At 43.4% G+C, this 6,972-nt stretch overlaps 1 long non-coding RNA gene across 1 annotated transcript; it reads left to right on the top strand.

Annotated features, from left to right (window-relative positions):
* The first annotated feature begins 601 nt into the window (after nucleotides 1-601).
* Nucleotides 602-5,038, top strand: LOC131518120 (uncharacterized). Its single transcript, XR_009264926.1, has 3 exons — nucleotides 602-688; nucleotides 871-955; nucleotides 4,127-5,038. It is a non-coding gene; the product is annotated as an uncharacterized LOC131518120 (long non-coding RNA).
* The last annotated feature ends 1,934 nt before the right edge of the window (nucleotides 5,039-6,972 follow it).

The raw sequence follows: 6,972 nt of genomic DNA, 5'->3' as shown, positions 1-6,972 counted from the left end.
AAGTCTTTCAGCGAAAGATCGATATCATATGATTTTACTCATAGGTGGAATTTGAGAAACGTAACAGATGGCCATGGGGGAAGGGAGGGAAAAATAAGATAAAAACGGAGAGGGAGGCAAACCATAAGAGACTCTTAAATACAGAGAACAAACTGAGGGTCGATGGGGATGGGGGGGTTGGGGGAGCAGAAATGGGTGATGAGCATCGAGGAGGCCACTTGTTGGGATGAGCACTGGGTGTCCTATGATGATTCACGGGAATCTTTGTTTATGGCCTCTCCCAAGCCTGTCAGTTTGGTGAAAGGTAGCCGCCCTCATTTTCCATCTTTTGCTTCACAGACATTTTAACTTGTTCTCTTGACTCCCCTCACCATAGAGACCGCCTAGGGAATCGTCTTGTTCAAGACCTGCCCCACCGCTTGCTGAATGCTTCCCTTTGTATGAACTGGTCTGCAGGGAGGACCCAGAGAGACGGCAGCTTGAGCACTTTCAGCAGAAGGCATTTTGCCTAGTCCCGCCCCTTGGGGGGCGGTTCATCACTGGAAGGTGGGATTTGCTCACCTGGCAACAATTATGACGACTCCAGTGAGGTGCTGACAAAGGGGACTGTGGCTGGTGGTGGCCCAGCTTCTGTTCTCACTGCTCTGTGGAAAGAGCCCTCCACCAATCACCAATAACTTCCTAACTGGTCAGTCCAATGTCTACCTTTCCAGTCCTTAAACTATGCGTTCTCTATTCCGTTTTCTGTCCTTTTTTGCTAAGCGTGACTTCTATGTTCTTTCAGTTCCACACTCTCCAGGTTTCCCTTTTACCCACCCATTCATTTTTATGTGTAAACAAATATTTACTTGGCGTCCTATTACATTCCAGATAGATCTGCGAGCCAGGACTTCCCCTAGAGAAACTTTACACGCAAGCGGAGGTGGAGAGAAGCATTAAACAAGTAAATAAACATGTAAACAAAGCCATTTCATTTTGTACTTCTTAACCTTTCTCTGCCTCGTACACAGACTTCTCTTTATTCCAGCAACCCTTTAACCTTGGTGTTTTTTTAGGTTGCTCTCTTTATGTCTTTTCTCATCCCTCACACTTTTCTATCTTTTCTCATGGTTTTAACGATCTGCTTCGTCTTGATCTCACCCCTGTACTCATGTATACAACTGTCCTTCCAAAGATAACTCTGCCTGCATGTTTGGGAAGCATCAAACTCAAGAAATATCAAGATAAATGTATCGCCTCCTCCTTTAAACTTGCATCTTCAGAGGGACCTTCCCAGCTGGTTTACACTAGCCTAAAAACTACAGTATAATCATGGAAGGCACATAGGGTGGAGGGAGGTGATTGATCATCATTCCTGGTGTTTCCAGTCTTCTCTCAGTGTACCAAATTAAAGATCTCTTGGCAGACGTATTTTGGTTTTCATCTCTGGTCTTCCAGAATAATCCAAAGCATAAGTACAGCGACCCCGTTATTTTAAAAAATATAGGCAGGGACGCCCAGGTAGCTCAGTTGGTTGAGCGTCTGACTTTTGGTTTGGGCTCAGGTCATGATCTCATGGTTTGTGAGTTCGAGCCCCACATCAGGCTCTATGCTGACAGTGTGGAGCCTGCTTGGGATTCTGCCTCCCCCACCCCCGCCACCCGCTCTCTCTCTGCCCACGTGTGTTCTTTCCCTCAAAATAAATAAATAAGCTTTACACAGTTTTTAAAATAAAAAAAAATGAAAATATAGGTAGATAGGTAGAGAGATAGATGCAAGATGAACAACACCCACATTAAATTCTTAGAAGTCAAGTCAAGGTTAAGTGCTCCTATCTAACATTATTCATTCTGGACATAGGTGTTCAAAATAAGATGTTAGTATCAGACACCTTGATTTTAGTTTCCCCACACATCTACAACACAAGTTTCCAGTTAATATCAGGCTCTGAACATCATGGCATCTCACTTAGGACCAAGTACATATTAGGCCCGCGATACCCTCGATAAACCCGTGTTTACCGAGAGCCTTCTTCTCTCCAGGCTGCCAGTCACTCACTCAAGAAGACAAAACTGGGGACTTTGTGTTCCAATTCAACACAGAGTTTTGAGGTTTTTTATCGGTACGGAGAGAATAGATGTATCGCTTGGGTTAAACATTATGTGATGTGTTTTCTGCACTTACCCCTTGGCTTTGTTATTGTCAAAGGTAATTTAGGCTCTCTTCCTTTTTGGTGTTGTTGTTTTTAAATGGATATTTGGCAATCAAATGAATCTGTTATCTATTGTCTTTTTCACAGTGTATGCGTTTCCTTTCTCTTTCTTAAAAAAGAAAAATTAATTCAGCATCAGCCTAACGCGAGCGGGGCTGACGTTAACACCCCAATCCAGCTGGGTGCAGGTTTCCGTCCTACTCACCAGGCAGCCTGGAACGCAAGGACAGTCCCTCATCCAGCTGAGTGAGCTACTGGCCTAGGGGAGATGCTGTCCCTTTTTGACAGAGCAAAGACCATGGTCCTGGTGCTGGCAGAAGGCACCCCGGACCCATTGGTGAGACCCAACCTCTACTGCCCTCTGAAAGCACTTCTTTATTGGCTGGAAAACACTTGCGAGGTTGAAGGGTGAAGTCCATGCATATTTTATGGAACACGTTTATTACAGCTATTAGGATCCGATCCCAATCCACATCATCATCTTCCAAACGCACTCATGCTCCTCCCTCCAAACTTAGGCGTGCCACTTTTCCTTCTGACCGAGGTGAAATAAATGCCCAATTACGCCCCCAACGCCACGACTGTTTTCTTTCCCCGTCGGCCTGTTTTCATCCTCGTCTCCTTTTTCCTCTGCTGCATCAAGGAGAAAAGAGGGTTGCGAAGGTAGGTGTGAAACAGGTTTCATCTCCTCTTACTACTTCTCGAACAATAAAATCTCTAATAACAACAATACCCACAATAAGGAAGAAGCCAGGGCAGAAAACCAGAGAAACCTCTAACTTCCATTCAGGGTGTTTTAAACCCCCGGCACTCATCGCAGCTCATTAAGAGAGATGGTGCATGACAGAAATACACGCAAATGAGATAAGAACTTTGAAAAAGCATTTCTTTACCAGAAAGAGAGAGAGAGAGAGAGAACAAAATGAGAAAGAAAAAAGGAATCCACAGCGTTCAGACGCAGATGCACAGAAGGGGAGCAGTTATGCACTAAAGGTGATCTTTTCCATCGCCCCCCTTTTTGGGGATCTTTGTATACACATTCCAGCCCCAGACAAAAGGAACAAGGCAGCTTTAGAGCCTGCAGAACCGGGGGCTGAGGAGGCGAGGGAAGAGAGGAGCATGATTGATGGCGTTCTGGTTGGCTTATAAAGGGCAGCCGGGAGTGCAGGGAAATAATCAGGGAAAAGGGCGTCCCGTGCTGGCTTTCTCAGAGGGGCGAAATGAATCCTGCTCTTCTGCATTATTAAGTTGTCAGGCGGGCTGATGATGAAAATCTGAAGGTCAGGCATAACAAGAAGCACCTTATGGGGGGGTCACGACCTTTCTGGAAGTGCTACACTCATGTTTATCTGCACCTAACCCTTATCCACAATTCTTCATTTGATAAGAACATTGGGAGAGGGGGAGGCAGGGAGGGGTGTCTCCTCATATGTATAAGCAGTGAGCGAAATTACGCTGCCCGTGAAACTGATTGTCGAGGCTCAATTCACAGTGAAAGATAATAAACCAAAAGAACACACGAGGGATGCAGGCAGAAATTGTTCGCTACAGTGGAACTCAATAAAGGGAGCGGGAGCTTCCCTAAATGACAAATTTGGTACCGTGGTGCTAAAACCGGGATTCTCCCTGGAATTGCCACGGCAATTCAGTCTCGGCAGAACCACTTTTTATCTACTTTGGAGATCCTAATGGCACGGGGAGGGAGGTGCTTTTTGGGGAATGTTTATTTCTCTATCTGCTTGTTTGAAGCCAAAGACTCACGGAGAGGGACAATCAGACAGACGTCTTCTACTCGGTTTGTATCCGTGGGTGTTTGTTTCTGAACTGGAAACAGATCGGCGTTTGCCACGCAACTTGTCTGCATGTGTTTGGGGTGAGCGCTTGTATTTTTTTGATTTTTATTTTTTATTTTTTTCTTTTTTTATTTCTTTACAGAGAGTCCTTTTCCAGGTGTTCTCCATTTCTTGGGAATGGAGGAAGTGCTTGGGATTCTCAGCTGGGACACGTAGACCGAACCTCTAACTGATCACAAAATAAACATATCACTTGTAAAAATAACACTGGAACAATTCACAACCTACGATGCAGGCTTCCAGTGACACTTCCAACTCTGGTTGTTTATCCCGATCTGTGAAAAAGAGCATTCTTCAGATTTGGAGTCGTTGGCAGTGATGTGCACAATGCAGCGTTTCCAGAATCATCCACCGCTCGAGGTGGAGGCGTGTTTGAAATTGCCCAGAAAGGGGGGGCGTTTCGCAAAACAAGGACAGAAACGAGCTACCTATGCAATAAAGAGTGACTTATTCTCAAAGTCAGTTCAGGACGTTAGCCTTCCTGGAAAGGAATCCTTCTAAATCGGAACGGAAGGAAAGTGTTTTATTTCTTTGGCTGATGTCTCCTTTAAGGAGTAAAACCTGTTTTCCACACGGGACTTTGAGATGGAGTCATTGGCAGATTAAGTAGACAGCTCCTTCATGGGATGATGCTCAATTTGGACTTACATTCTTTTATTTGCTAGGGCTTCTAGAATATTACTTTGGTCAGGTTCCTAAAGTTATAAGCTACTTGTCATTCCCTCTGCCGACTCGTATGTACAGATACATTATCTCCATAGATTGCCACAGATAAACTAAGAAAAAAATCCATTTTAGGTTTTCAATCCTACTGTGGACTAAAAATACATCATGCCCTACACATGTGAAGATCACATCTGTGCTTTTTGCCTCACAGGTACCTCTCTATGTGACCGAGATGAAATCACTACCTTCCTATAGTGTTTGTATTTGTAATGTTCGTTTAAAAATCAGACTCCCTCTATAAAACTTGCATTGTAACATGAAGGAAATAAGAACACTCAGCGGCAATGTTATGCCCATTTTTTTCCTTTTTTTCCCCTTTCTGGTTTTTTTTTTTTTTTTTTTTTGCCAGAAGACAAGATAGGTTTATAATTGATGAGACTCTCTTGCTTAGACTACGGTGACCCAGAAGTCAAGATGAGACAGAGAGAGAGAGAAAGCCCATTATTGCTGGTGTGGCCACATGTCTGGTTATACCAAGAAGGACTTTACATGCAGAGTGGGACAGGTACAGAGAGATGAACCCACACAAATAATCACTGCACAATTGTTTTTGAGAGTTTCAAATAAAAACTAATTCTTTTTGTTCTGCCGTAGGATAAAGTAAGGGTGTCACCTGGAACGAATTTTACATAATATCCATTAGAAACTATTCATATGATTTGTTTCCTATTCAAATTTTTAAAGGGGCACATTTCAGCTTGCTACTTGGCTCCGCTTGTCAAAATGCATCCATACAATTGGCCAAGATGTCTTTAGGACGTGGTGTGGATTCTCCAATGACATTGTGAATCATCAACTGCCCAGCCGCGTCGCCACAATCAGAATGTCACAAATAATAACTACCCTTTATGGCATAAGAACTGAGCATAAAATTTTATTTTGTATGTATTTAAAATCAACAGATCTCTTCTTTACAAAGTGGATTTAAACCTGCTCTAAGAGATGGCGTATACTTATTAAATCGTTAGATCAAAACGTCTAGAATCAAAGATATTGAAAATAGATGCCATCATGTCAACTGGTGTTTTTGAGAGGGTAAGGACAGTCTTCGGATCTCCTGGCCATCTGATATGTTTCTTTGTGTCCCAGCTCGTTCTTGCTCTCGCTGCCTCGTGTTTGGGGCATGTTGCCTGACTTTGAGAAATTCCTTCAAGATTGTGTCTGTGGGTCTGGGGCCATGGCTTTCCATTTTCCTAGGCTTGGGCCCAGTTTTATATGACTTCAGAAATTTGTTTTAAAATATAGGTGACACCCGAGGGAAAGGAAAGGGCGCAGTTGTCTCAAACCTTGGTATTCGGGGTGTGGTCCTCGAAAGAGCAGCACAGAAAGTGTCAGAAATGCAGAATCTCGGAGCCACTGAATCAAAATCTGCGTTTTAACAGCATCTGAAGTGATTCCTGAGTACCTTCCAGCTTGACCGGAAATAGGGGCTGTTTGGCATTTTGGCGGGGGGCTTCCTTGGCCTGAGCATTTTCGGGGAGCTTCTGTTCCTGACTGCGTGTCAATCTCAGAAGCCTGCTGCCTCCCCGAGTTTTCACTAGTGACCACAACTGGCAACCGCATAACCTCTCTCTGCCTGAGCGGATAGCATCAGAGGAATATTGGGAATATCCTGGGGATACTCTTGTGGAAGCAAAAAAATCAAATCGCCGGAGAAAAGGGGGGGCTCTATTTCTCACTAAAGCGATTACCTTAAAGGTAATAACAAACTGTCCAATACCAAATACCTGTGCACCAGGTTAATTTTAAGGCATAATAACAGTAATAAAAACACAAAGACCTTTTTTTTTTTTTTTGCATCAGCTGTGCCCAAAGAAAAATGCATTCTACTCTCATGACACGTTTTGTTAGCTGCTTTTCTTTCCTCCTCTTTGCACAGGCAGAAAAAAAGAAAAAAGGAAAAAGAAAAAAAAAACCCTCCTGCGTTTTTAAAGATACTGGAAAGTGAATGCTACCTATCACAATGCGCTGTATTTTATTTTGAACTCTATAAGAAAATTCCAGTGTGACTTTTTACTGCTGCGTTTTTTTTTTTTTTATACATTCTAAATTTCATAGGGCAATCGATGCAAATCCATTTGAAATCTCAATGGGCGAGAGAGCTTGGCATGCAAGTGGGTTGGCCAGGTGCACGCTTCTCTTCAAAATATGACAAAAGTCATGGCTGAAATATAGAGCGGCAAAAATGTTGGAGAGTTTTGC

This window comes from Neofelis nebulosa, chromosome 7 (assembly GCF_028018385.1).
Source record: "Neofelis nebulosa isolate mNeoNeb1 chromosome 7, mNeoNeb1.pri, whole genome shotgun sequence".
NCBI lineage: Eukaryota > Metazoa > Chordata > Mammalia > Carnivora > Felidae > Neofelis > Neofelis nebulosa.
Note: the sequence above shows the minus strand (reverse complement) of the source record. Positions and strands in the feature narration are given on the sequence as shown.